Consider the following 10,633-nt stretch of genomic DNA (forward strand, 5'->3'; position numbering starts at 1 on the left):
GTTAAAGAAAAGCGTTGGTTGCAACTTCCAAAACGGGCTTTCTAGAAAGTGAGAAATATTTTGATCAGATTTTTATAATATTTAACTTCTTCAGGAAACAACTTGTTTTAAGATAAGAAAAAAACTATTTTACATTTTCATGAGAAAATTTACATGAGAACTTTTTCATAATTTCTAATAGCGCTTATTGTATCTTTTGGAATAAATTAAAGAGAAGTTGAACGTGGATGTACTTAGCGGTGTTTCAAAAATGTTGTAACAACAATAGTAGTATAAATATTTATTTACCGAGTCAGTGATATATGGCGCCAAAGAGTGTGCAACTATTCCGAAAATATGAATGAAAGATACGCCCTGCGATCTGACTGGCGTGGGCAGAAGTTCTGCTGCATACTGAAGACCAACATTGGCTGCCATGTTCAGACAGACAATATTGACATTACTAATTTCGCGAGCACTGGGGAATAAATTAAAAAATACAAAATTAATCCTGGGTACACAATACTTGATTGTAAGTTTAATTAAAAATATAGTCCGATCGAAGCTTAATCAAAATCAAATTAAAATTTCACACAAACTTTAAACTTCTATAAATCTCCAAATTCTAGAAAACCAACATATAGAAAATTATTGCTTCTAAAATGTGCACACCTCTTTCAATTTCGCCACTAAATTAATTCCTAATAATTCCTAAATTCTAGTTCCATCAAAATAATTATTTTCCAAGATTAATACCTTCGAAGTTGCCAAAATTCTTTTACATTCATCATCAACTTAATTTCAGATTTTTCTCAATAATACGTCATTATAATCGTTTTAATTTTACTTTAATAAACAGATCGATATATTTACTGGAATGCAGCATAAGTTCAGCGATACTGAGTACACAGGTCATTGCCATCGTGAGAAATCCGCAGAGTCTACGACCCCATCGGTCGAGCAACAGGGCGAGTAATAACCCAGCTGGAAGTTCTGTGGCACAGGCGATCGAGAACGACACGAACACCGAGCTCTGGATAAGTTTTAATGAATACACGTGACCGTCGAACGAGATCAGGGTGAAACACCTACAAGATTGTATCGGTTATTTATGAAGGTTTTCTCGCAACATGAACTCGTATCTTATACTTGCCAGAATGCAACTAGAAGAATAGTGTTTCTCGCCAACCGTGGCGTTTTGAACAGATCGAGCAGCGTCGCTGATTCTTGAATTTTGTCCGGTGCCTCCATGTTACTCTGCAAGAATTTATTTCGAGAATAATTAACGAAAGATATAATACGAGTCGTGCCTTTAGCCCTTACACAGTTCAAAATTCATAACACACTGAAAAGAAATTTTATTTTCATTTTATTCGTCATTAATAGATAGCACGAACAGTGGCACTTTGCATTCTGTTTTATGGAATTAGTCGGCATGGCTTTTGATATCGAGATTTATTAATATAATGGGTGGTTGGTTGATTAAATACTTTTCTGATCCGAAATACAGTCGGGAACAAAACTAAGTGGATTAGTGGAGAAAATGTAAAAATTCATTTCAATCATTTGCTGAACTATCTGCATATTATTAGAAGGAAATATAATAAATAAAACTCAAGTATATGAGGCTGATACTAATTTGATTATACTTTCTTCACATCTATTTCCATTAACTATAGCAGCTTATTTTTATCCCCGATTGTACTTGTAAATTGTAAATATTTTATAATTTCTATATAAATTCCCAGATTTACTTCAAATTTTGTACGAGATCGATATAATACCACAATGGAATCGCGACAGTCAAGTTTCATTTCATATTTCATTTTTCATCGCGTTTCATTTTTAAAACCTGTCTATGCATGTTAAAATACATTCGCGAGTCTGTGTGTTTTCGACGTGAATCAAATATATCTGTCAGCACAGATTCAAGCACTGTACCGTATGATTTCGCGTAAGCTTTCTAGAATTCTATTTGATCGAACTTACGACGAATATATTGCAAATACGCGAGTCTGGATTTCTGCGATTGATCCTAGCTGTTCTCCGTAGTTTCTCAACAACCTTGTCCATCATCCCGTTGGAAACGTACCAGCTTGAACAGAGCAAATACGAGTGATATGGATCGATAAGTAAATTTGCATAAATCTCAAAGCGCAAGTTGAGAATTCGAATAATCGAACGATTAGGAGTTTACTTACCGGGCGCTCTCGGGAAGAATCCACGGTGTGATAGCGACAGATAACAGCGGTATGGCAGTAACGTAAGTAAAATATCTCCAGTTCGCGATATAATAGGCTATCCATGGTAAAATTGTACTGGCCACTGCGAAGTATACGCCAAAGGCGATATTCACGACCAACGTTCGTTTCGAAACAGCCATATATTCGAGTACTGCGGGATAATTGATCGTCGATGACTCTCGGAATAACTGATTATTATATCAAGATACTTAACGACGATTATTCTTTATGTTGCAGTAATAGAACATGGAAGATTTATCGAGTGAAACCGGTTATTATTAATATGGAGCAATTGATGACGAGCCGAATGAACGATACCATCAACATAATTGTAGGATAATTGTAAGATTATAAATATAATTCCGATTTTAAATTAATCCGTTTACTCTGCAAACGTGAATGTTCCGAGTTTGAGCTGGTCCGTATAACAAAAAGCGCTACATAATGCACGTGTTTTGCTTCTAACGTATTTAAACGAATTACGTGTTGAAAATTTTGTGATAATTTTCATTTCGAACGAATATACGGAGTGGTTGGTAACTGGTGGTACAAGCGGAAAGGGGGTGATTCTACGCGAAAAAAGAAGTCGAAAATATAGAATAAAAATTTTTCGTTCGAGGCTTTGTTTTCGAGAAAATCGACTTTGAATTTTCGCTCGATACGCGTGCACTTTATCGCGTCTCGTTATAACGGATCTCACTGTAGATCGTTGTCTCGATGGAAGAATTAAAAAAAAATTTGTATTCTATATTTTCGACTTCTTTCCGCTTGTACCACCAGTTACCAACCACCTTGTATAACTCGATTTAAGAATATCAAGATATAACTATCCTCGACGACATGAAAATCGATGAAACGATCTTTAACAATAACAAAATCAATATATTCATCTCTGGTGGTGGCAAAAGCTCTTGAATCAAGAACTCGAACCGTATAGTTCAATCGAGTACAGCAACGTCAAAATTATCTTCGAGGAACAATTCATCAAAAATTTCTCACGCAACATCATCTTTCACGTAATAGAAACATTGACTTCATACTAACGTTGTCTCTCGCGTGACTGAAACATTGGCTTATCGGTCGAACCTCTCGCACTTTCTACTTCGTAGAAGGCTTACCGATAATCAGAGGAATGTTGATACAGTTATCGAACGCCAGTCCAGTGAGAAACCTACAGACGGCGAATGACCAAAAACTATTTGCGCTGGCAGTGAAAATGGAGGCAAAAAGGGCGATACCATTGCAGAACATTAAAGCTGGGATACGACCCTTCTGATCGGCGATCCAACCGACTAGGAAACCACCGATGATGGATCCGCAGAAGAAGATGGCCTGCGCCGTTGATACGAGGTATTCTCGGTCGCATACCCAATCTAGCTAATCACCAAGGTTAAGAGTTAGTCAGCGAAAAACCAGATTCATATTTTTCAGAATATAATTTTAATCCTGCTGCGGTCTTCGAATTTTTATATCTCGATTCTGCTCGCAGTTCGATGAATGAAAGAGTTCTTTATGCTCTGAAAAAAACGTTCGCGTAAAATCGGAACGAGGAATTATCCGTACTAACAATTATCGTCTTATACTTTCTTTAAACTTAAGAAATTTACTATAACAAGGTTAGAGTAGATCGGAAATGACCCAAAGAACGCAGCAGAAGTGTAAGAATTTCGAAGCATGCGATTCAGACAACGATGTGAATACTTCACCTCAGTTCCTATACTAGGATATGGAATCTGCGTAAAATTATACTCTCATTGAGTACATTTTATCGTTTTGTTTGTTTGGAAGCCCGATGAGCTCAGGCTCTTATCGCTCTTCAACAGCTCTGTGAAGTTTACGTCCTTCCGTTGACATTGTTCGTAATAAGGATAAACGTTCGTCACTGGAATCGCTATCTTAATCCTAAACACCCCATACGATAGATGATTGATCATTTTAATTATTAAAATAAGAACCAAAGTCCAGACAGAGTAATCCAAAAATATCTTGTATCTTATCGTGAAATTTTTCTACAATATTTTCTAATAATTTTCGAAATGTTCGAAAATTCGAGAAATTCCAGAAATCGCGATATCTCGCATATTTTTCACAATATTTTAAAGTCACTTTCTACGAACAATCAAAAATATCGTTCAAAGTTTAAAGGAGCTTTCGTCGCTACGTATATCTCCTTTTCTTTCTTTCCTTCATTATACATACTTACCTCTCTTCTTCGGTGAAATTCGAGTTTACTAATTCGTCTATCCTGCACCAGTGTTCCGTGGGAATAATCGTAATGAAAAATTGCGAGAAATACAGAAACGCGTACGTCGCGCCATAAGGTAGTAACGACAATAACAACAGCCATTGATATCTCCCGTAGTCACCGACATACGGCAGAACATCATCGAAATTTTCCAATCTTGGTCTCAATCGAGTCGCTTCAGTGGGCAATATAGAGTTACTCTTCTCGTCCTTCATTTCGCTGAAACAGAATCCATCCTTGATTTCCAGGCGTAGCAGTATAAAAGTCGTATAACAAAGTTTTCAGTCTTCTAGTCTTTGAAATAAATGTCATTCGGCAGTTCCTTTGATGTTTCACATTCTGTGATTCCAATTACAATGCTCCTTTCCTCTCCCACAAACAGGAAATTATTTTCTGACAGAACGCAGGAACAATCTTACCCGTCATTCACGTTTTCCCCTTCCATAGTTCGAGCAGCAAAGTCTCAATTATGATTTTAGATTTTGAAAGGCAACGGAGATGAAAGAGGAGACCCGATATGCTGATCGAAAGACGTTCGGAAATGAACTGAAAGAACGAGCGAAGTCCGGCAACTGTTCGCTTTGTTTTCGATTCGGTTAAACGTTAAATTAAGTGTAAGTGTTTGCTCGAGTGCCGGCCAATTACTGTGCCGGGAGTCAAGTGAATCGTGACACGCGACTCGTTCAAATTGAATTGCATACGAACCACGCTCGCGAGATCATCTTTAAAAAGGGCTGATTCGGTATACGCGGCGATGTCAACGTGATATCTGCATGTCTGAGGAAAGTTTCGACGAAAGAAATAGCCTCGAGTGCTGGTTAATGGTGTTCGAGTTATCGTTTGGATATCGATATTATAGATTTGCAAATGAGATAGAAGAACCGAAGGAAAGTTTGTTGACTCTGTCATATTTAATTAAATGCAGGAGAAAAATTGAATGGAATAATTTTCTGATTAATATTGTTTGTTTATTACTCGTAATCCTCTTACCCGGCGACTTAAGGGTGACTTCCGGTTACAGTGCTTAACTAAACTAAGTTTTCGATCAATATATTGAACTCTATTGGAAAATAACCGAGAAAATTTTAAGCCATCGAAGGCTAAGAATAAATGAAATAATTGAAGGTTTTTCAAATCTGTTTTAACACTAATATCAGGGATATAAGAAGATGGTACTTCTGATGTATCAACGCAATTATTTGATTATTTACCATTCGTTAAAACAGACGGTCTTAGGGACTGAGGTGGTTAATTAGATATTGAAAAATTAAAAGAACGATTTCCAAGTTAAAAGTAAAATAATATATCGATCTTTCGCAAAATTTTTATATCAAATTGTTCATTTTCGTATCAGATAGAGCAAAAGGTTAAACTGATATGTTTACTTGAAAATGGATTCAGGGAAATTAATCATTTGCCAATTAAATTTAAGCGAATACGTGAAACAATATTATCATATGGAATAAACACGGAAACGAAACAGCTGACAGAAGAACCATCGATTTCGAGACATCGATTAGAATGACTAATGTCATTGTCAGGAGCGAGAAAGTGGTCGAGTGCTCGAAATAACTAACCTGTTTGGAAAATACGACAACGAGAAACGTTCGTGTCTACGAGCCATCGTGTCTACATAATAAATACTTGCGTGTGTACGTCTACACAAATGGCGGCATTTTTAAAATCAAAAATAGAGTATATTACCCTTGATCGTCCAAACGAAACAATTGCTTATAATTACAAGACATTTGATACAGGACTTTGAGAAATCAATATGCTACAATTTGTTGGAAACATTTAGCTTGCACATAAATCACATATGAGCCAAACTCACGCGACTGATAACGTTACATTGCACTGAAACTGAGGACTCGATCGATTCTCAAAATTCCAAATACAATCTTTTAAATTAATTTTCACTCATTATCAAGAATCCAATCAAAATTTCTTTTTCCTAATTTATTAGTAACATTCTTAGGTAGAACTAATAATTATCGCTATAATAATTATCACGACGTCAAAGTGAAACTCCAAACTGATCGTTTCTCGTTGCTCTTTGTTCAAAATATCGATCACGATTAATCAGGCACTACCAACCACATCCACTAATATCACTGTCAGATCGATTAACAGCAAGTTATGAAATTAGTAATTAAGGGCACCCTCGATCAAACCATTTTTCTCTCTCAACGTCACACTAAATCATGTCAAATGTATCTTTCCGTTCCAAATGTCGTCGACTAACTTCCAACGAACAAAATGTCTCAATACACTAAGTTCGATACCTTCGTGTTCTTTGTGGAGATAACCGAAGAATTTTTCCGTTATTGTAGCATTTTCGTTGCTGCTTCTTAATTTAAAAGTAAAGAAATAAAATTAGTTTGGAAAAGTAATTAAAGTAATTCACGTGGGTTTCTTTGAAGACGGCGGAAAATCGATGATAAAACGAAATAGAAATAGAAATAAAATAAAATAAAATCTGCGATTAAACGAATAATTAATACATGTTATTTTGAAAAGGAAATTGGCGATAAAATAGGCGAAAAACAGTTTCTATTAAAAAGGTTATACGAATAATCAACGCAGTTTGCTTCGAAGCAAAATTAGAATTGGCAATCGAGCGAATGATTGACGATTTATTTGGAAAAGTTAGCGGAATCAATGACTAAACAAGCGAGATTTCGTTAAACACACGATTTCCTTCGTAAAGAAAGAAAAAGTAGATTTGTTGATTACACGAATAATCGCTGCAGTTTATCTCAAAGAAGAAATAGCGCGGATGGTCAAACAGGCGAGAAACAAGGTTTCTCCGGGAAAAGAAAATAAAATAGCTGATCGAGTAAATAGTAAATACAATTTACCTTGAGAAAGAAGCAGACTCGAGCGATCAACACTGTTTCCCTCGAAGAAACGCTAAAATTAATGGTCAAACAATCAAAGTAAGTAATTTTTCTCGAGGATAAAGTAGGATCAGTAGTTAAATCAACAAGATTGGTACAGCTTCCCTTCAAGAGACGCTATGATCAATATTTATACAGGCAGTCACGGAATCTCCCTCTCGACTGATCCAATCATTGAGTGAAACGATTGTATTCGATGAAATTTTCCTCGAAGATGAAGCAAAGTCGCAGATCCTTACGTAAACGACCGATCAAGTTTCCACGGCAATAAACCTAAATTCCCTGGCTAATTGAAAATATAAAGGAGACACGACCACATTTCCATTTAAAGAAATGCAATTGTTAGTTAAACAACGATAGGATTTTCTTATTCGAAAAGAGAGGAGAAAAACGTCCGATGTTCACGAAGTCTTGTACAAATATGAAGGGGAAACCGGCTCGCGTATCGCTGATATAGAAGCTTGCTTAGCGAAGACGAACACTATACTCGGTGACACGTGTTTGCCAATAAAAAAGGAGAAAATCGAAGAGAAACGGAACCAAAGGAAGAAACGTTGATTGACAGTGGAACCGGCGAAACTAGAAATAGTTTGGAAAACTCGATTTTCCGATCGCGAACATCGAGGACTACGTGCTCGCGTTGCCATTGATCGAACTCCATTTAGGTTTGCGGCAAATCGTCGCAACAGCGACGTTGGTAGAACAGAAACACAGAGTTCTTCTGTCTCACAAAAAGCAAGGTGCATACATATGTATTTCCTTGTTTCTCCAAAGCATAGTGGCGCCACGCCGGAAACCGGTTGTCCGAAGCCAGCCATACTTTTCAATGGTGTTGAAATGAATTGTATTGTCGTCTTGTCGCATACTAAAATTGCGATATATGGACGGTGTTAAAAATTGACGTTGAAACACAACTGATTTTTGCAATTTAAATAACGGATGTATTGAAACGAATTCAGTGGATTTTTCAGGTAAATTTGTCGTTTGTTTTACCGGGTTTGATCTTGGATCGACTCTAGTATATTTTTCATATTTAATTGAAATGGGGAATTGCGTTATGTTATTTGTTGATACTCTGTAGGTTAGAAATGTTAGCATCGTTATTTTAGAATTAATATTTACAAAAGGCATAAATGTAATTGAATTCTAAAGAGGATTAATTAAGAATGCTCAAGCTTTTTGTGAGATTGGTTTTTTCTTGCAAGCTACCTCTATAAATTAGACCTCTCCTGAAGGGACACGTAGTTTCGTCAACCGGTTTCTTCTAACAAGATTCGTAGAATTAGCTTTTTGCGAAGGGACTGATTTATGAATATTGTTTCTTCTGAAAAGACTGCTTTGTTACCATAAAAAATCAAGGACAGGTTTTCGTAGTTTATATTCACCGAAATATTCACACACACAATAATTTCGAACAGTACGATTAACAAATTACTAGATATGTCTGTACAAATTTCACCTTACGCTCGAAGATACAAGCAAAGCGAAAATTAAATTTCCAAAATCAAATATCAAGAACAGTAAATAACTATATGCAGAATATTCTTCTAGCGAAAGACAGACAGTCTCTACTCACTATGTACATACGAAGAGAAAGATACACACTACATTCCAAACACATGTCCAAACACAGGAATGACCTCGTAACTTACATAACACCACAACTGAAGAAATTACACCATATAACATTGAATGTGACGGATGTAATATGGCACATCAATTATCGAACAAAAAGTTTCATAAAATTCAAATTAAAAGAAATATGAGATCGCGAAACACACAACGGGTGTGCATAAGTTATGTACGTAACTTCCAACTTACACACATGCAATAGGTTTAACCGTTACTGGCGTTGATAATAACAGAAGCACAGTCATGGATCCGTTACCATGTCTAGCGTTGTTTCAACGAGTTTCATTCCCACTTGATTTAGTGTCGCTCCTAACCGCTGGTTCACGCAACAGAGAAGGATAAAATGAACCACGACAGATATACAATTACATACTTATGTACTATATGGTTCAAAGTCTATAAATAATATTGTAGACGGTATAATTAGAGGCCTTCTGTACTATTTCCGCACGCAGTAACGTCCTAAACGTATACACGGAAAACTTTAAATCGTAGCACAATTGAAGCCAGAAGAAATTTTAAAGTGAGCTAAAAAATGAAAAACAAGCCAAAAATTCAAGAATAACAGAATTACACTGGAAACTCTATTTGGGCGGGGGGCGGGGAGGGTGCGTTTGAAAATCGATCGCGTATTACGCGGTAGGTAGTAGTTGACTGATATGATTGGAGTAATAAATGTCATTACGGATTATTTGATATCACTTTTGAATAAAACTTTTTGAATAAAATTCAATGTCAAGATTTATTCATTATCGATACTTATCTTGTTTACAGTAGATTGTAGAATCGAGATATTCTGTTCGTAATTTTTTATGAAAATGTTCTTCGCATTGATGAAGAATTTTTATTTTTAAAATGATATAAATGTGATATCTCGACGATATAAACGATGCTTTTCTTTATCTGTATATAAACTAAGCAACTTCTAGTTTTATAGATTTTTACACAAAGTTCGTCAAAATCATACGTAAGAAATATTTTCTTTAGATCTTGTACCGATTTACTGAATTACATATAGTAAACCATGCTAATATTTAATAACTAAATATAACTAGATATAAGTAATTATATTAAATAACAAACGGGATCACAATATTGTTTATGGGTACAGAGACCTTAGAAAAATTATGATCGTAGTCACGTAATTACATTGGTTCCTCAAGAATCCTGTCTACCTTGATAGATCATTAAGCAACGTGACTGGAATCGCATTGCGTCGTCGAAGGAAAATTTTTTATCTTTACTTTGTTGTATGAAAATGCTTTCACTGACTGTGTAGAGGTCGGACTGAGGGAAATCTGTGTTCGCTTCTGGTTTCCATAACAGTAGAACGATGGATCTTGAATAATAGATACATTTCTGTTATGTATTATAAACACGTAACTAAAGAGAATTCCATAATATTACCCAAAAACAGTTCATTCAATTTTAATTTCTGACTAGAGGAGACGAGAAATTTGCTAATGGAAAATTTTCATTTTTAAAATGCTTTACATTTATTAATACTCTTTTTTCGAAAACGATACTTATCGTACCATCTAATACTCAAAGATCAAAGCCTATCACAGTTTTCTGTTCCATCTTTTTTAAATGCTTAAAATATTAAACCTAAATTTAATATTTTTTATCATTTT

General features: G+C 35.5%; 1 long non-coding RNA gene and 1 pseudogene across 1 annotated transcript; one reads left to right on the forward strand and one right to left on the reverse strand.

Moving 5' to 3' along the window:
• The first annotated feature begins 424 nt into the window (after window positions 1-424).
• LOC126876121 (uncharacterized) lies at window positions 425-2,599 on the forward strand. Its single transcript, XR_007693936.1, has 3 exons — window positions 425-511; window positions 839-2,242; window positions 2,460-2,599. It is a non-coding gene; the product is annotated as an uncharacterized LOC126876121 (long non-coding RNA).
• On the reverse strand, window positions 621-9,545 carry LOC126876098 (carcinine transporter-like; annotated as a pseudogene).
• Between the last annotated feature and the right edge of the window lie 1,088 nt (window positions 9,546-10,633).

The sequence above is a fragment of the Bombus huntii genome, unplaced genomic scaffold, assembly GCF_024542735.1.
Source record: "Bombus huntii isolate Logan2020A unplaced genomic scaffold, iyBomHunt1.1 ctg00000064.1, whole genome shotgun sequence".
NCBI lineage: Eukaryota > Metazoa > Arthropoda > Insecta > Hymenoptera > Apidae > Bombus > Bombus huntii.